The sequence below is a fragment of the Sminthopsis crassicaudata genome, chromosome 6 (genome assembly GCF_048593235.1).
Source record: "Sminthopsis crassicaudata isolate SCR6 chromosome 6, ASM4859323v1, whole genome shotgun sequence".
NCBI lineage: Eukaryota > Metazoa > Chordata > Mammalia > Dasyuromorphia > Dasyuridae > Sminthopsis > Sminthopsis crassicaudata.
The window spans coordinates 252,582,029-252,603,066 of NC_133622.1; positions in this window are offsets into that span (position 1 = coordinate 252,582,029).

A 21,038-nucleotide genomic window follows, 5' to 3' on the forward strand; every position below is an offset into this window, starting at 1 on the left:
CATGTTGTCCCCCAAGGCCAAATCTGCCCTTTACTCTAATTGTCTTTTAATATCCTACTGTAGCATTCCTTATAATGAACCTGACATCTTTTTTTTTTTTTTTGGTGTAATTTCTGGAAGATATTGTAGGTCTTCCTAGACCGCTTCTGGCCTCTGGCACCAGAGGTTGGAGCACAGACTTGTGTTACTGTAAGGTCGAATGGTTTGCTTTGGATTCAAACACATTTGGTCATTTTTGAGATTATGCTCCAATACTGTGTTTCTACCCTTTTGTTGACTATGAGGGCTACTCCATTTCCCCAAAGGCATTCCTGCCCCCGTAGTAGTATATGTAGTGATTACTTGAATTAAATCCACCCATTTGCATCCACTTTAAGTTCACCGACATCCAAGATGTTCACATTTAATCTTTCCCTCTGAACCACACCCAGTTTACTCTGACCCACATCCATTCCAGATTCCTGTGCAATTTTTGATCTTTGCAGCATCAAACCTTTTTTTTCATAAAGGTGATGGACACATCCACAGCTGAGCTTCCTTTTGGCTTTGGCCCAGTTGTCTCATTACCAGTGGAGCCACTTGTAGTTTTCCTCTGTTCTTCCCCTGTACCATGTTGGACACCTCCTGACCTGAAGGGCTTGTTTTCTAGTGTCATTTCTTTTGTCATTTTAATACTGCCCATAGGGTTTTCTTGGCAAAGATATTGAGTGGTTCCTCATTTCCTTCTCCAATGGATCCTCTTGTCAGAACCCTCCATCGTGACCTGTCCATTTTGGGTAATCCTGTGATGGGTTACCCAGGGCAAACTCGCTGGTTTATTAAGCTACCAAGTCCCTCCACCACAACAAGGCAGTGCTCCAGGAGAAGTATCTGCCTCTTTCTGTGACTGAAAATCAATTCAGAAGCTGGGGGAGAATCATCCCCTGCCCTCATACTAATGTAACATGGAGGGACTAGATTGAATGACCTCTAAGGTCTAAATCTAGGATCCTGTGAAACAGAGAAGTCATTCAATTATCTGGATGAAAAGTTAGACTGACATCTCACTGAATAGGAAGGGAAAGAGGGCTTGCTGGAGGCAACTGGTTGCGAAAACTTTGGATGATCATTTAACAAGACTGGCCACAGGTGAGATTGGGATTTTTTTAAACGATCCAGCAAGAAGATAAAAGCCTGAAGAGCATCTCCTAAAAAAAAAAACAAAACAAAACAAAAAAAAAAAAACAAAGCAAAACCAACAACAGTGGTTTTTATGGGAAAACAGGAGGAAAATCCATAAAGGCAAAGGGATGATCTGCCTGCCCTCAGGAAGATGGAGGGTGGAAGAATGTGACAGAGAGCTAGAGGAAGAGAAGGAGGAGCATGCACTTGTTGCTGAGAAAAAGATTTGAGGCTCTTCCTGGGGAGCAGGGAAAAGGAGCCTCTGAGTATTATTATTATTATTATTATTATTATTATTGATATTGAGCTTGGATAGTGCATTGCAAATTTGTTTCACTTAAGCCTGTGAGGAAGGTAGAGCTGACATGATTATCTCAGTTTCACAGATAAGGGAACTGAGCCTCAGACATGCTAAGTCCTTGCCTGTGAAGGTCCAGTCGTCTCTAAGTTATCCTTCCAGACTGCCATCTCAACTCAATCTCCCTGCCAGACTCTTCCTTGCCCGGCTGCCCTCCTCTTTTATCCTAGCAGAGATTGGGCTAGTGAGAACTCAAAGGGGCTTGTGAGAACTCCTACAGTCAATGAACTTGCTCCTTTTAAAGGTGCAAACTCCTTTAAGCATATAAACACTCCCCCAGAAGTCCAAAGGTGCAAACTCCTTTCAAAAGCCTGAAGCAAAGATGTGAATTCTGAGCTAGAGAATTGTTTAGACAACCTGAGTTATCACCTTGTAATCCCAACATCTATCCCTTTCTTTTGATTTAGAACATAGGGTGGTCATGACCTTGAAACATAAATCCATCAAAATGGGAGGTATTACACATAATTACATAAATTACATAAATACATAGTAACATAACATGCTAGAAGTGATGTAACAAATAACATGATCAAATAATTACAAATTGAGAATTTATACATGTCCATAAGTCCATTGTCCATTAGTCTCATCTTGTGTTAGGAAATCCAATGATTCCTGCTGGTTTTAAAGTTCTTTAACAGTCTTATCTTGTGTTAAGGAATCTTTAACAGTCTCCTTATCAGCCATGCTCTTTTAGTGTCAGATGTTTCTTAGATCTTCTCCTTTGTTTTGAGGTCTTTCTCTTTTTCTGTCTCTCTCTGATGGACAAGGCGAATACAACTCATTGGCACCCATCTGATTCCTTCTCCATCTGAAGAAATACAAGCAAATCCTCTCCCCCAGGCAATTAACCTATCTGATCCTTCCATTCACCACTTTCTGGGTCTCTCCACATCTGGCAATTATCTTTTATTATTATTATTATTAATTTTATAATTATAACATTTTTGACAGTACATATGTATAGGTAATTTTTTTACAACATTATCCCTTGTACTCCTTCTGTTCTGAATTTTTCCCCTCCTTCCCTTCACCCCCTCCCCTAGATGGCAGGCATTTCCATACATATTAAACATGTTATAGTATATCCTAGGTACAATATATATGTGCAGAACAGAATTTTGTTGTTGTTGTTGTTGTTGTTGCAAAGGAAGAATTGGATTCGGAAGGTAAATAACCTGGGGAGAAAAAAAAAATGCTAACAGTTTGCACTCATTTCCCAGTGTTCCTTCTCTGGGTGTAGCTGATTCTGTCTATCATTGATCAATTGGAATTGGATTAGCTCTTCTCTATGTTGAAGATATCCATTTCCATCAGAATACATCCTCATACAGTATCACTGTTGAAGTGTATAATGATCTCCTGGTTCTGCTCATTTCACTCAGCATCAGTTGATGTAAGTCTCTCCAAGCCTCTCTGTATTTCTCCTGTTGGTCATTTCTTACAGAACAATAACATTCCATAACATTCATATACCATGATTTACCCAACCATTCTCCAATGGATGGGCATCCATTAATTTTCCAGTTTCTGGCCACTACAAAGAGGGCTGCCACAAACATTTTGGCACATACAGGTCCCCTTCCCTTCTTTAGTATTTCCTTGGGATACAAACCCAATAGCAACACTGCTGGATCAAAGGGTATGCACAGTTTGATAACTTTTTGGGCATAATTCCAGATTGCTCTCCAGGATGATTGGATTCTTTCACAACTCCAACAACAATGCATCAGTGTCCCAGTTTTCCCATATCCCCTCCAACATTCATCATTATTTGTTCCTGTCATCTTAACCTGGCGATTATCTAAGGAAAGTGGAGCTGCTTGCACTGGACACTGCCCTTCTGGTGGATTATAAAACCTGTCTGCCGGAGCCAGTGCATCTTTGTCAAAAATTAGAAAATTAATGGTAGAGAGAACTAAATTTAGAAGTTCTCTAGGGTTACCTGTGGTGCCTTTAATAAAATTCTATTATCACCTTGTAATCATAACACTTGCCCATAGTCAGACAACAAAAATCTAAATTAAAATTTGAACTCAGTTCTTCTTGGCCAAGTGTACAACAGGGTTCTACTACCTTGGAGAAACTATTCTCGAGAGTCACTGGTCTTCAGGTATTGGCAGATCAGGGAGAAGCCAGGAACCATGAGCTAAAGATGAAATGAACAATGTTGAATGAAAACCAAGGCAGCTCCTTGTTAATGAGATAAATGCTAAGAGGTTCTCACAGGGTGAAGAACAAGGGCTCGAAACAGAACACTTCAAGACTTGTCAGACCAGCTAGCTATGCCCTCGGCTATTGATTGATGTGGGCCCCACGATGCCGCCAGAATTCAAGCAAACATTGCTAAAGAATATTTCTGAAGTCTTGGGCAAGACAGCAAAGACCTTAGAGCACACATTTCTGGGTGTGTTCTCACTGCTTCTAGTGGAAGTCAAAGGCTTCAGCAGAAAGGCAGGGGCGAGCGCAGCTATTAAAACATCTAGAGTCTGAAAGCGGGGTTTGGCTTTCTGAATCATGGCTTAAAATGTAGGAATCATGGCTTCCTGGACAGAGATGGAGGCCATCGGGTGGGGGTTAGTGAGGATCTTGCAGATCTGACCAGAGATTTTAAACTGAAAAGGATGGGAGAGAGAGAGAGAGAAAAAAAAAAAACTGGCCCCACGGGTTCACCAGGTTAGGATGCATACAGACTAATGGCAGCAAGGAAGAGGAATAGATAAAATCCAACAAAATAGAGGGAAAATGCATGGCCTCAGATGTCTATACACAAATGTCACTAAACATAGTTAACAAGCAGAGTGAACAAATAATGCTCAACTTGACCTCCTCTGCAAGACAAGCTGGGTGAAAAAAATAGAAAAAAGAAGTGAACGTAGCATACGTTTATTTATATTCAATCTTCATAAATCTTTTTTCTGGATGCAAGTGGCATTTTCTATCCAAATGATTGCTTTTTGACCCACTGAGAAGAGCCAAGTCATTCCTAGTTGATCATCACATAATCTTCTTGTTACTGTGTACAATGTATTCCCGGTTCTGCTTGTTTCTCTCAGCATCAGTTCATGTAAATCTTTCCAAGCCTCTCTATAATCAGCTTGTTCATCATTGAACAATAACACTCCATTACCTTCACATACCACAGTTTATTCAGTCATTCCCCAACTGAGGGGTACCCAACTTTTTAAAACAATTCATAGATACTACATTTCTTCTCTGATAGTTCTTGATATTAGAGTTGAAGATAAACCCGAAAACTATGTGAAATCAAGAGACTTTGCACCTGTGAAGCTTTGCCAAGATCTGCCTTGCTTTTCACCAGACAAGTTATTACAAGGATTCAGTCAAGATATGGAGACTGAAGCATGGTAGAAACTCAAAGTAAATAAGCAACATATTTAGATGAGTTTTTGCAATACTCTGATTTCTTGTGACTGGCATGGGGGGATACTCAACAGTCCAGAGGCTATAGATGGAACATAAAGAGACGATTAATTAGCCCATATAAGAAAAAGTGGATTCCTCGTCAAGATGAAATATCTCAGGCCTGAAGGACGGAGAAACCAGATGAACTCAGCATGCAACCTGAATGGCTAGAGGAAAGCTTCCAGCAACTTGTTTCAGACTATAGGAGGATACAAGGATCAAGATTTTTGTACAAAATATCTGAAGGTTTCTGTACATTGTGCCATGGAATATTGTAATAGCTTCTTAATTGAGAAATCTTATGTGATGCTTGTATTTATATTAAAAGCTATATTTTTCTCTTTAAAAAACTGGAAAGGGTAGACGGAATAGTTATTAGATGAATCTCCTGTTTATCTGAAATAGACAACGGAGATCTAAAATATCTCTCTCTCTCTCTCTCTCTCTCTCTCTCTCTCACACACACACACACACACACATAAGGATGGAGGCAGTGGGATGAGGTGGGAGGGAATAATAGCTGTTTCTATTTGTGCCTTTTTTTTTTTTTTTTTTTTTTTGAGGCTGGGGTTAAGTGACTTGCCCAAGGTCACACGGGTAGGAAGTGTTAAGTGTCTGAGACTAGATTTGAACTCAGGTCCTCCTGAATTCAAGGCTGGTGCTCTATCCACTGCGCCACCTAGCTGACCCTGTGCTTTTTTCTTAAGAGGACCAAGAACACAGTAGTCTAGAGTAATAGCTGGGAAGAAGTGGTTAGAGGAAAAATCACCTAAAGGAGCGGGAAGGATGCTGAATTATCTAAGATAAGCAAAATTGGGTCTTACCTAATGTAGATCACCAGAGGTATGAATCGATATCTCTAGAATTTGACCCATCCCCGTCCAAAGCAGACCATGATTTTCCACCTTGCAGGGAACTAGTAGTAGGGCATTTTCTCCTTTTCTCACTTATCTCCAAGTTAACAAGTATTTCTTATGCACCTACTATGTGCCAGGCACTGAGCTAAAGCACTAGGAAGACAAAATAAAAAGGAAATAATAGTTTTTGACCTTAAGGAGCTCAACATGAGAACAACTACATACATACAAATCGCAGACTAAATCGGAGATCTCAGAGCTCTCCAAACTGTACCTTGGTGGGTGAGAATATCACCCACATCCCAAGAATGTTACTCCCCATGCTGGCAGACAGACTCTGCTGCTCCAACCCTCTCTAGAAAAAGCACATTGAGAGTTCTACTGGGCTCCGTCCTAGTCAGACCGGAACTGGAATATACCAACGTTCAGTTCTGGTCAGGATGGATATTCATAAACTGTGATGTGTCCCAAGGAGAATGAAGGCTCTGGCGCCTCTTCCTCATCAGCATTGGATAAAGGAACAGGGCAGCTAGGTGGCGCTGCAGTGGATAGAGCATTGGAGTGAAGAAGACTCATCTTTTTCAGTTCAAATCCGGCCTCAGACACTTGCTATCTGTGTGACCCTGAGTTTAAGTTTTCCTGAGTTCCCTCATCAGTAAAATGGAAACGGAAGTGGCAGACCATTTCAGTACCTCTGCCAAGAAAACCCCAAATGGAGTTACAGAGAGTTTGGATTGGGGGTGTTTGGCCCGGAGAAGAGTTTCAGGAAGAACACAGGCACTGACTTCCAGTGTTGGAAGGGCTGTTCTGAGAAAGAGCAGGATTTGGTCTCACGTGGCATAAACAAGAGTAATGAGTAAAAGCTGCAAAAAGACAGGCTCAGAGTCAGGAAAACTTCCTTACAATGAGAGCTGTCTCAAAGTGCTGCCTCCAGAAATGAGATAGAGCCTCACTGGGAGGTCTCCAGCCCAGGCTGAGTGACCCGTTGTCAGAAATATCATAAAGAAAATTCAGGGGCAGCTAGGTGGCGCAGTGGATAGAGCACCAGCCCTCAATTCAGGAGGACCAGAGTTCAAATCTGGTCTCAGACACTTAACACTTCCTAGCTGTGTGACCCTGGCCAAGTCACTTAACCACAGCCTCAGGGGAAAAAAAAAAAAAGAAAATTCTTAAGTCAAGATGACCTGAGTTCAAATTTGACCTCAGGCACTTAACACTTCCTAGCTGGGTGACTCTGGGCAAATCACTTAACTCAGCAAAAAGGAAAAAGAAAAGAAAAAGAAAATTCTTATTTGAGTAGGAGCTTGGACCATGTGGACCCTGAGTTACCTCTCAGATCTCGGCAAATGCAATTCTAGGATGTCAAGACAGACATTTCCAAAAAGGTGTCATCCCTGAATTCTGGGTTTCAATTTGTTGCGAGGAAATGGGAAAGGACAAAAGCCAAGTGGTCATTTCCATTCTCTTCCTTGAGTCTCTCCTTGAGAACAGGAATTGTCTTTTACCTTTCTTTGTTTGAGTGTATCTCAACCCAGGTGAGATACCTACAAGAGTATCATTAACTGGACGTTCTGAGTCTTCTGCCATTTCTCCGGCTCCCAATGTTCTATAGTGTTCACTGGCACATAGCAGGTGTTTAATAAATGTTCATTGACTGATCGTCTCCTAATCTACATAGTAATTCAGTTCCTTCATTTATTCCACAACCATTTATTGTGTCTACTAAGTTCCAGACACTATGTATGGAGTTATGGAGAATAAAGCAAACAGATCTTGCTTTCAAGGAGTTTACATTTGAATGAGGGAAACAACATGTGCACTTAGAGACAAATATGAAACATAAACAAAATCCATACAAAGTGATTGTATGGAAAGTAGGAGACATCTGACAACTGGAAGAACCAGGAAAGAGGCCCCCAGAGGGGATAAGGCTTGGCCCAATTCCTGAAGGAAGCTAGAGAGTCTAATCAATTAAGTCAAACAGTGAGTGTGGGTGTGTGTATGGGATGATGTATGAATGAATACACATCATGGTAGCCACACTAGATGCAGAGCCAAAAAGTGCACCTGGAGATAGCTTACAACTCCTCTAGACTCAGCTCTTTATCATTTTCTCTCAGGTTTCAGAGTCAGTCTAGGAGGTATGTTCTGAAATAGTCAGATTTTTTTTTTTTTAAGAACCAAATTATTTAATTAATTCAAGTTCCTCTTTTTCCCAGGAGTACCACCTTAAATACTTTAAAACAGAGAATTTAGCAATTCACTATTAATGGCTACATGTTTTATTAACACAATCTTATAATATGAAACATGCATCAAAACCAGGAAACAGAAGAACCATGCTTAACAGTTGCAGATTTAGGAATATTACGTGGGCTTAAATTTTCCCATCTTCCTCAATTCTCTCTCCCCTAGTCAGTCAGGGAAGCAGAAGAAAAAAGTGCTGAAATCTAAGTCATGAGTGGAAATTTTTCTAGCAATGACTTCTGGAAAAGATGAGGAGGAAAAAAGCTGTAAATTGAATTTAGTTTGTTTTTAAGAGCTACAGCTACAACCACTGTGGATGCTGCTGATTTAGCCTTATCCAGTCTTGAACAGGATCCTGGGCACAGGAACTTTATTCCTCCTCCTGGAAGCTCACCAGGTCAGCACCTTGGGCTGCCTCCTCTTCTCTTGCTCATACCTACCTTTTTATTTTTATTTTTTTAGTTTTTATTTACCAGATATATGCATGGGTAATTTTACAGCATTGACAATTGCCAAACCTTTTGTTCTAATTTTTCCCCTCCTTCCCCTCCCCCAGATATCAATTAAATACAATATTAGTATGCATGTCCATACAGTTATTTTGCTGTACAAAAAGAATCAGACTTTGAAACGGTGTACAATTAGCCTGTGAAGGAAATCCAAAATGCAGGCGGACAAAATTAGAGGGATTGGGAATTCTCTGTAGTGGCTCATAACTACCTTTATTCTGCTTCTTATCACATGCAGGGCAAGTAGAGAATCCTCCTTTATCTTTTGCTACCACTGCATACCCCTTCCCATCTCCATGCCTGGGAGGAGAAAATTCCCTCAAGTCATAGAAATTAGAGACATGGGGACCCTGGAATACACTGCAGTCCGCCAAGCCTCTGTGATCCCTGATTCTTCAAAGTCTCTATGACCCTAAAAAAACCTCCAGAGTCTCTATAATCCTGGGAAGATCTACCTAAGTCTCATTAAACCTTGGATGTCTAAGCATTTATTAAGCACCTACTAGTGCCAGGCAATGTGTCAGGAGCTGGTGGTATAAATAGGTGCCCTGCTGGGGGTAGGGGGGGATATAACACACACATATATTGAATCATTCATTTCACGGAAGCAGTAGTAAGGAGAGAATGCATTCCAGGCGTAGGGGACAGGCAGTGCAAAGGTCAGTTGACAGTAACACAGAGTGGGGAGAGAGCAATGGATAATCAGCCTGGAAAGGTAAATTGGAATTTAATCATTTAAGGGCTTTACAAGCTAAAGAGATAAGAATATTTTGTCCTTTAGGCAACAGAGAGACACAGCAGTCTCCAGAATAGGAGAGGGGGATGGTCAGAGCTTTGCCTTAAGAAAATCCCTGTATGGGAAATGAATGTAAACTGTTATTTTTACCTTCTGAATCCAATTCTTCCTGTGCAACAAAAAATTCGGTTCTACACACATATATTGTATCTAGAATATACTGTAATATATTTAACATATATAAGACTGCTTGCCATCTGGTGGAGGGGGTTGGGGGAGGAAGGGAAAAAATCTGAATAGAAGTAAGTGCAAGGGATAATGTTGTAAAAAATTACCCATGCATATGTACTGTCAAAAAAATGTTATAATTATAAAATAAAAATTAAAAAAAAAAAATCCCTGTAGCAAATGTGTGCAGGATGGTTGGGAGAAGGAAGAGACGAGCATTTAGGCGACTAAGAGGAGAGGAATCCTGGGCAGGTCCAGGAGCTGAGTACCCACCTAATAAATGAGAATTATCAAGATCCCAACAGGCAGTGGCCCTGCTTTAGGGATCCATGAGGTTTGTCACTTCCTTGATGACTTGGGGACATATATCCCACCCTCCCCCCTTGAATATCCAAGTGGTCAACGTCCCTGCAGGAGGACCTGAGCTACAACCAGGCTGCCCTAATTAGAAGCAATTCACTAGGGCTCCCAGTGAGAAAAAATCCAATTCCGTTTAGGGCATTCAAGGACAAAGGCCAGGTCAAGCCAAAGAGTTTCAGTAACAGAGCTTTTGAAAACACCCTCCCAGACACAAAGGAAGAGCTAAGGCCCCCAAGGTTATCGGTATTGGAATCATCTGGCCACAAGGTTAAAAGTGACAGCCGTGCTCCTCTCTACTAGGGGATAAATGTTGTCTTACTTGTATGGGAGCCTGCTTACCCAGACCCCTCCAAGAACAGAAGAAGTCCTGGAAGGCAGACCCCTCAGCCAATCACTCGGCAAGCATTTGTTAATAGCCCACTATGTGCCAGCTATGGTGCTAAGTGCCCGAGATAGAAAAGCAAGAGACATTCTGCTTTCCAACAGCCCCCAGCCTAATGGGAAAGACAATGTGCAAATAACCGTATATATTTATCATCTATAGTAACAAGAGATATGCCATGTAAATGAGAGGTAACCACCCGGGGAAGGTGCTCACTGTGGGTGTGGGAGTAGGGAAGGGTTCAAGAAGAGCCTGTTACTGAAAGATAAGATTTAAGATGACTCTGGAAGCCAGGAGGTGAAGGTGAGGAGGCTCAGCATTTGAGCCCTAAAGAACACTGCGGAATCCCTCAGTCTGAGACGGACTGCCATGTGTAAGAAACAATAAGGAGATCTATATCATAGGGATGTAGAGTATAGGGAAGGGAGTGAAGGATAAAACCCCAGAAAGGTAGAAAAGAGCCACACTGTGAAGGACTTTGAATGTCAAATAGTGAATTGTATATTTGATCCTATAATTGATATGGAGTCCCTGGAGAATATAGGTGATTTGTGCCTTGGCACAACTGAGTGCCAAATTTGGCAACTGAGTGGAGAATGGACTGGAGGCAGGCAGACCCTGCACTAATTGAAGAGTCCAGGCATTAGGTGATTGCATCCAGGATGGGAGCCAAGGAAACGTTCAGGAGACTAGCAAAGGAGAAATCAACAAGAGATGTTGAAGAGATGAGACAATAGATACTGCAAAAATGAAATCAACAATAAATATTGCAGAGGTGAAATCAATAAGATATGATGCAGAGGTGGAATTCACCAGAGATGTTGCAGAGGTGAAACAGACATGTTGCAGAGGTGAAATTCATAGACCTTGGTCATAGTTTAGATGTGGAGCCCGAGAGATAGTGAGAAATAGACAAGAGATGATGCAGAGGTGAAATAGACATGTTGCAGAGGTGAAATTGATGAACCTTGGCCACATTTGGGTATAGGATCTGACAGATAGTGGGGAAGTTGAGGATGATGCCTGTTTCAAGCCAGAGAGATTTGAAGAATAGTAGCATTCTCTATAATAATGGGAAAGATAAGAGTGGGGGAGGGTTTGGGGAGAAACATATTTGGGGAACATGTGGAGTTTAATGAGCCCACAAAACGTCCAGTTTAAAATGTCGAATAGGCAATTGCACATGCAGGCTGAAGGATGAGAAGTCAGAGCTCATTAAATAGATCTGAGGGTCATTTGCATAGAGCTATAATTAAATCCATGGGGCTGATATGATCACCAAATGAAACAGTATGAAGGGAGATGGCCCAGGGAAGAATTTCATGAGATGTCCACGGTTAGCAGTGTGAATCTCCAGCAAAGGAGAGTCAAAGACTTAAGGGGGGCAGCTAGGGGGCGCAGTGGATGGAGCACCAGCCCTGAATTCAGGAGGAGACGAGTTCAAATCTGGTCTCAGACACTTAACACTTCCTAGCTGGGTGATCCTGGGCAAGTCACTTAACCCCAGCCTCAGAAAAAGAAGGGAAAAAAAAAAAAAAGACTCAAGGCAGAACAAGAGACAGCAGTATCACAGAAACTTCAAGAGGAGAAAGTGTCCAGCAATCAATGGGGTCCAAAGCTGCAGATGGAAAACAAGCCCTTACAATTTGGCCATTAAACGATCCCTGACTTAGACACCTTAATTATATTCACCAGGTAGTCGGAGTTCCCTGATGCCGATGGACACATCTTTCAGCACAATGATAATTGCAGAAGTTGTCCTTAAAGCAAAGGGAAAATCCACCCTCTGTGGCCTAAACAAAAGAAAATGATCATTAAATTGGCCTCAGAACTCACAAGTCACCTCTGTGAACCCTCACAATAACCTGTGAGCTCCAGGCATTCCCCCCTCTCTGGGGGCCAACACTCACAGCCACTTCTCCATTAACGAGGCGGGTGGGATTAAAACTGTCCAACCTAAAATAAAAGACTGGGCCAAGCTCTAAGTCAGTGACACTTTGTGAAGGGGCTCATGGTCTCCTCTCAGGAAATGGATCCCAGCTCTCCCTCATAATCTAAGATGTCCAGGACCTTGTTTTTATATCCAAACATGCAAAAGAGGCCTGTAAAATACAGAATCCGATTGGGGGTAGACCCAATATACGACCTATAGGATTCATGTAGAACATCAAACCAATGGGGACAGAGTAGGCATCCAAATGAATTATTTCTCATAGAGGGTCGGACCACAGGCCTGTGGAGTCTCTTTCAGCTCTAGCTTTCTGAGGCTGACTTAATCCTCATGTATAAAGGTACCAAAGTTAAGCCTGGAGCTGTGCCCTTTCTCCATGGATATTTCACATTTTGGGTCAGTGTCACAAGACCAGAAGAAATGGGCCACAGGTAATCTTAAGAACAACAAGAGCAGTAGGTGGCATTTATATAGCACATCCATGTTTACAAAGAGATTTACAAATATTATCTCACTTTATCTTCACAAAACCTTTGGAAATAGATGCTATAGTTATGCCCATTTTATGGATGAAAAAAACTGAGGCAAGGAGGTGAAGTGATAGTCATCCTGCTAGAGTTTGTGGCTGGATTTGAACTCAGGCCTTCTTGACTCCAAGTCTAGAGCTTTATCACCATAGTATCATCAAGCTGACTGCAATAATTGTGAGTTTTAAAAATACATTGTTTGATGTTGTAATTATAAATGATAGGGCTCCAATATGGAGTCCCTTGGGCTAAGGACTGCAGATATAGAGGCAGTAAAGACAGAGAGCCTGTACTATCCAGATGTTCTAACTCATTCATCCAATTGCTGGTCCCCATTAGGAAATCCCCCACCCAAGTTGGGGACTGATGGGGGACTTGGAGAATTTCCCCAGCATATCAAGGTCTGAGTAGGAACATCCCCTCCCATAAACATTGCTTATTCTCAGCCCAGCTCATCTTCAAGTGCTCAGCCCCCACTGAAACATGTACTGCCACTGAGATCTCTGCCCCGTCCCCTTCCTGCCCTCCCTTCTGCCTCTTTCACAGGAGCAGTCCTGGCCCATGAAGTCTCTGATTTCTGCCTATCTACATTACTATATAATTATTTTACTTATCTTTTAAATTTCTTAATTTACTTTTATTTTTATTAGTTTTATATATGTTTATTATAATAATATTGTGTGTTATATCTAATAATAATAAAATAAATTTACTTAGAAGATACTATATTAAAATATAACATTACTATATAATGTGAAGGTCTCTTTTTTTTTCCCCACCTGCTTACTATATTGCATGGTGATAAAACATATTCATAGCAGCCTCCCGAGAACCGATATTCTGGAAAATCTCATATCCAGTTCTTTGCTGTAATCCGGTAGCTGTGAGACCAAATGAAGCCCTGGCTAGGACACGTCAGGAGGGCTGGGGACAGACAGCTCTCACTGTGGAGAGGGCTGGAACTCTGAATCTAAGACAGCAGAGCGCTTAAGGCTAATTACCTACTCTAGGTGTGATAATGGTTCTATAAACATATGGTGATGTGATGGCTGTCCTCATGACTGGAGCTGAATGTGTTATGATGAGGTAATTGTAGGCAAGGATTGGAGAGCTGAGGGAAAGAGTCAGAGCCTCTCTACAGAAGGATGTGGAGGAGAAAGGACTTCAGGCTCCAGACTCCAGAATCCAGGATCCATCTCTGATGAGCCACATGGTAGCTTGTCTGCCCCCTTCACTCCTCCTCCTAAAGACCAAGCAATTTGACTGATCCTGACTCTGACTGATCCTGAGGCCCTCCAGGGAGTTAGCCCGGACATTATATGGCTGCTCAGGCTATGTAGTCTTATTGGGCAATAAAGGATAATTAAAGAAAGTATGAGTCCATCATTGTCATTGTCATGAGAACGAGGGGAACAGCCCTTCAGGAGAGCACAGATTTCAGAGGTGGGTACACTCATGTTGGCGGAATCTAGCACAGGCTCTCCAGTAGCCCAACACAGCCCTCACCCGCCCAGTGTTTGGGGAATTGATTTGTGAGCATTGTTATCCTCATTATAATTCTTCCCCTGAGATGCTGAGCACATCTGGAGGAGTGCATTAGGCCCACTGATAAACCAAGCTAGTGTAATTCATCTCTGTATAATGATCTTTTTATTCCTACCTTGTTGATTCCCCCTGAGCTATAAAGTGAGAGGTTTCGATTGGGGGACCTCCAAGGTCCTTTATAAGTCTAAATCCATGAGCCTGGGAGTTGTTCCAAGCTTTCTCTTCTTTCCTCCAGGTCCAAGATCCGTGCTTTCAAAATCTCTCTCCTCACCTTAAATGCATCTTCCTTTAAAAAAAAAATCTGCTTATACATGTACATTAATTTTAAAAATATTTAATTTGTGAATCAAGTTTGGAGAAAAAATCAGAACAAAAGGGAAAACCAGAAAAGAAAAAAAAAAAAAAAAAGGAAAAAAAGTGAACATAGCATGTGTTAATTTATATTCAGTCTCCATCCTTAAAAAGAAAAAAAGGGAGAAGGAAGGAAGGAAGGAAGGAAGGAAGGAAGGAAGGAAGGAAGGAAGGAAGGAAGGAAGGAAGGAAGGAAGGAAGGAAGGAAGGAAGGAAGGAAGGAAGGAAGGAAGGAAGGAAGGAAGGAAGGAAGGAAGGAAGGAAGGAAGGAAGGAAGGAAGGAAGGAAGGAAGGAAGAAAAAGAAGGAAAGAGAGAGAGGGAAGAAGAGAGGGAGGGAAGGAGGGAGGAAAGGAGGAAGGGAAGGAAGGAGGGAGGGAGGAAAGGAAGAGAGGAAGGAGGGAAGGAAGGAAGAAAAGAAAAGAATGAAGGAAAAAAGAGAAGGAAGAAAGGGGAAGAGGAATGAAGGAAGGAAAGGAGGGAGGAAGGAAGGAAAAAAAGGAGGAAAGGAGGGAGGAAGGGAGGGAAGGAAGGAAGAAGAAAAGAAAGAAACCCTACAAAACCAGTTATGTACATTTCAAATGTACAGCTGAGTTACACCATAAGCTCCCCAACTAAATCACAAACTCCATTTCCCATCCCCATGCCTTTGCACTGGCTGACCCCATGCTGGCCACAGGAGTCTTTTCCTCCTTGACTCTACCTCCTAGAATCCCAGGCTTCCTTCTCAGCTCAACTTTCCCCTTCAAGTCTTCTCTGCGCCCCCAGGTGCCAGCCCCACTCTATACCCATTATCTCCACAACACCAAAATTTGGGGAAATGGTCGGGATGGTGTCTTATGAGTCCCGCACAAATTGGATTTGGGGAGGCAGAATTGCCCGAAGTTGTCGGCCAGGGGCAGGACAAAAGTCAGGATGGATGGCCATGGCCCGGGATGCAGTGGTCAGCCTTGGTGCTTCTCAGCGTCCCTTGGCACCTGCTTTCTACCTTTGTGGCTATTGTGTGCCTGTTCCATGGGGGGAGATGCTTGGGGCAAATGTCCCCGACTCACTGATGAGCCTGAGAGCCTTTGGTCACCCTCAGGCTGCTTTAGCCCTTCTGCCAAGATGGTTTTATTGGCGTGTGGTCACTTGGAGCCACAGGTGAGATCCAGATGGGCCCCTCACGCCAGAGGAACGTGTCCTCCCTGAGCACTTGCCTTGGCAGTATCCATGGCAGGGATGTCCATGTAGGTGATGGGGAGCTGCATGCTTTGCTAGCGCTAGCTCATGTTTGGGAGGCTCCCCAGGGAAGTGTGGAGGGGAGAGCTCTTAGACTGACCACCAAGCTGGAGGGCCACAGAGCCGTCGTGCTGCCCCATCGTTGTACATCTGTGAAAGATGGACAGCCTATGAGCGCCACGGGATCCAGGAGCCGGGATCGTTTCCTTTTGAGTTGTCTTAGGAAGAGTCTGAAGATCCCCTGGAGGATAAGTCACCAGACGCCGAGGCCCTGAGTGCCCAGCCTTCCGACTCCACGGCAGGGAGCACAGCCCCGGTGGGCCGGCCACAGTGCTCCAATGCCAGCTGGGCACTTGCCAAAAAGAATTCTCACGGGCAAGCGCTCACAGGTGGTCAGAAGCAGCAGCACAAGGACACTCTCAAGGTCTCCCTAAAGAACTGGAACTGATTGTGAGACATGGGAGACAGGAGCACAGGACCGCCCAGCATGGCGGACCCACAAGGGGCTGGGCTCCAGGATTGAAGAAGCCCAAAAGGAACCTGTGACACACAAATTTAAAGACAGAGTCTGAACAATCATAAAAAATAAGCTGGGGGAAGGGGGGGAGTGAGCTGAGATTACAACCCAAGACCCAGGGAAGGATGTGGTTTCTTTGAAACAAGAAGTCTGAAGGCGGGTGGGGTAGGAAGAGAGGGAAATAAGGAGTTTGGTTTTAAGACACTAAGTTGAGTTTAAGAAGTCTGCAACATCCAATTTGCAGCAGGCGATCGGTGATGGGGGGGGTCTCTGGGGATTTCATACCCATCCACCGCCTTCCCCGGAGATCAGCTCCCCACCTCGGAAAGTGTGTCTGCTGAAGCCGCCAGTGGTGTCTGGTGCAGGTGGGACCCCACTGTGTCCTCCCCTCTGTTTAAAAACCCTGATCTCCGGCAAACAGGCAGGAGAGCATTATGGGCAACTGTCCAGGTTCCCAGTCTCAGTCTCTGAGGAGTTATAAACACTGACCTTTTACTTCTTTCCCAACATTTCAAAACATTGCATGTGACGCAGTCTTGTCTAATCACATACAAATCACATCATATACATAAACATATAAATACAAATCCCAATTTGTCCCCGGTGGAAAGTTAGGGAGATTCAACAAAGAACATGTCACAGTTCGGCAAGGATTGCCGTGTTCTCGGTATACAAATACCTGTCTTTGCACTCAAATGGCCTTCCTTAACTCAACATCCAAATTTTAAAAAAAGAAAAAAAAGAAAAAAAGAAAACTGGCTGCTTCGCTAGGAAAGAACCAGATCCCTTCAGGATTTTCCAGAGCATGAGGAACTCTTCCTGAAGAGATTGGGACCCTGGGCCTCTGACCCTCCCTCATTCATAGCTGAGGAACCAGACTGACTTGACCTCATGCCTGCAATTAGGCTCTGATTCCTGAGGAAGCTGGATTCTCTACCTTCTTCCTCCTTCATTAGACCTTGTACCTGTCTCCTGTACCCTCACTCACAGAGCAGGTTCAATCATGGAGTAATTCCAAAGGAAAAAGATAAGGAAGCTGTTTATCTCAGAAAGCTGAGTCTAGCATAATTCCAGAGTCTGCAAGACCCCTATAAGAGATTAGGGACCAAGGGTGGTCTGGAAGTCACTCCATCAACCAAACATCCGAGACAAAGATACTTCCATGATTCTCTCCAACTGGAGTCTGAACAAAATTTTCTAAGCTTCTTCGTCTATACACCAAAATGTTCTAGGGAGTTCAGGCAGATTTCCTCCAGTTCCTTATTCCAAATGGGGAACCCCAAATTTCCCTCAATGGATCCCTTGGAAGGACAATCCAATTGGAATTTCACACATCGCTTAGAACAGACTTTTCCCTACAGAAAATAGCAAACAAGGTCAAATGAACCTTAAAATAACCAGAACACACGAGAAAAGTGTTCCATCAACTATAGCTTAATCACTTAAGGCTTCCAGACACATAAAAAATTATTTACCCTATGAATCGATAAGGCATAAGGATATTCAACAAAGTGAGCATTCTGGGTTCTTTTAAATGCAACAAGATGGAGGGGATGTGGAAAAACTGGGACAATGATGCATTATTGGTGGAGTTGAGAACTGATCCAGACATTCTGGAGAGCAATTTGGAACTGTGCCCAAAAGGCTCTCAAACTGGGCATCCCTTTGATCCAGTAATGTGACTACTGGGTCTGTGCCCCGAAGAGATCATAAAAAAGGGGAAAAGGACCCACCTGTGCAAAAATGTTTGTAGCAGCCCATTTGTGGTAGCAAAGAACTGGAAATTAAATGGATGTCCTTCAGTTGGGGAATGGCTGAATAAGTTATGATATATGAATGCAATGGAATATTATTATTCTATAAGAATCATTACATTATTAATTACATTTTAATACTTATTTATTAAATCTAAATAAATATTTAAAACAATTAATTATTTATTATATTAATGTTATTATTATATTATTATTATTCTAAAAGAAATTATGAGCAGGATGAGAGAATCCTGGAGAGACTTATAGGAACTGATGCTAAGTGAAGCAAACAGAACCAGGAGAACATTGAACACAGCAACAACAACCCTGTATCAATGATCGGCTATGATAGACTTGGCTCTTCTCGGCAATACAGTGACCCAAGACAATTCCAATAAATTTGGGGTGGAAAATGCCAATCACATCTAGAAAGAGATCTATGGAAACTGAATGTGAGGCAACCCAATGTTTTTTCACCTTTTTTGTTGTTTGCTTTTTCTTTCTCATGTTTTTAACCTTTTGGTCTGATTATTCTTGCACAACATGACAAGTATGGAACTGTGTTTAAGGAATGACCCATGCGTAACCTATATCAGATTGCTGTCTGTCTTAGGGAGGGAGGAGGTAAGGAAGGGAGGGAGAAAAAATTTGGAACACAAAATCTTACAAAGATGAATGAAATTATCTTTGCATGTATTTGGAAAAATAAAATAAAAATGAATGCAACAAAAAAAAATGTAAGCATTGAAAAACTGAAATTGAAGTGACTCCTAACCACTTCCTCATTAAAATGTCTGCTGGGGGAGATCCAAATGATGTACTGTCAGACAAATTAGAAGGAAGACATACCCAGGGTTAAAAGACCCTATCAACCCTTACTCAAGGTCTTTCCTCCTTACTGACTCAACTCATTGGTTACTGCTAGCCTACGTGATAAATTGGTCATGCTCAGAACTTTGTTTTTCAGCTTACCATAATTCTCCAAAAGCAACATCTCTCAACCACCAGCTATAAACAGTCAGCCCACAAGAATTTACTGAAAACACAAAGAAATGTAAAGAATTCCTTTTCTCAAAGAACTCATATTCTAATGGGGAGAAAGCATTCAGACCACTGTGTACAAACAAAATATAGAGAGTTTAAATGGGGGTAGTCTCCTGAGGGGAAGGATGGAGATTAAGGAGCAATGGGAAAGGTTCCAAATTTCTCACAGCAAATTCTACAACTTTCAACAATATGATCTTGCATTCTGTTTTCTTTCTCATTTTTTCCCTTTTTGTTATGATTTTTCTTGTGCAGCATTATAATTGAGGAAATATAGAGAGAATATATATGACACGTGTTTAACATATATTGGATTACTTGCCACCTGGGGAGGGAATGGGGGAAAGGGTGGGAGAAAAAAAAATTGGAAAACAAGGTTTTGTAAAGGTGAATGTAGAAAACCATTTGTGCATGTGTTTTGAAAATAAAAAGCTGTATAAAAATAATATAAGAAAAGGGAAAATAACAATACAACAAGTCATAATTAATTAACATGTACCAAATGCAAAAGTTTGAAAAATCATTTCAGATGGAATCATCTTATTGAACTATAAGTAAAAACAATATTTTTAAAACTGTATAGTTATAAGACGAAGAAAGAAAGAAAAAAGGTTTTTACCCATTTTTCAGTGCTTTTACAAGATTCCTGAAAATTTAAAGGGCTCAAGTTTATCTCTGATGAGGCTCCACATACAACAAACATACTTTGACTCACTATCCCAGTTACATCTTCCCTTCAGGATTCTGGGGTACTCTCAGAGGTTTGGAGCTGGGTGGTGCAGAATCCTGGATCTGGACTCAGGAAAGCTCCTCTTCCTGAGTTAAATTTGACCTCAAACATTTACTAGATGTGTGATTCTGGCCAAATCACTTCACCCTGTCTGCCTCAGTTTCCTCACCTGTAAAATGGCTGGAGAGGAAAATGACAGCCTCCTCAGGGAAGAATAAGGCTGAACAACAACTGTTAATGAGCCATGGGCTCGAGCTCCCATTGGTCGTGTCTTCCTGTTTCCTTCCCTTCACCTTAGTGGGGAGTGACTAGATCTCCATTACATTTTGGCTCTTCACATCAATTAACTTTTCCAAAGGACCATTTACTTCTAAGCTAAAACGAGAGCAAATCTGCAAACACCTCCCCTGACTCAGCACCTTAGGGACATCCTCTTACCTCAGTTCCTACATAACACTGGTCCCTCGGGTCTAATTAACTTTTTAGGATACCCATGTCGACTCATTGAGTTTACATCAACTAAATACTCCAAATTATTTCCATCTAAGCCTCTTATTCTTGCTCTGATTCCACACTTTTTTGGTTTGTTTGTTTTGTTTTAACTAAAATTTAGGACTTCACATCGATTGCACAGTTCCAATATAATGAGCTCTCTCTTTTCTCCAGATTGAATGTTTGCAAATGTGGATTGAAAGCACCACCAATAGGCTGGGTAGGAACAAAAAAATCAAAGAACAAAATACTTCATTGAATCATTCTTAGTTCCCCAGAATTGAAGGCACTGTGTGCCTAGAGGGGTGTTTTGCATGCAGTAGGCACTTAATAAATGTCTGTTACATTGAAGCCAATGGAATCTCCCAGAGCTCCTCATACCTGTAGAAAAAGGAGCATTTCCTGAATATTCACTCCTCCCAAAAAAAAAAGGCGGCTTCCCATTCTGGCCACTCTCCCTGAGTCGTTGCCTCCACCTTTTGTAACTTTGCTTGGATGGACCTAGAGGTCCCCTTTCCACAGCCTCATCTGTGACGTGTGTGGTAAGCTGCTGCCATCTGCTGGAGTGGTCCACTCATGCTCCAGCTTTTTATTTTTCCCCAAGAAGATGGAAGGAGGATATTGTTCTGCTCTGGTCAATC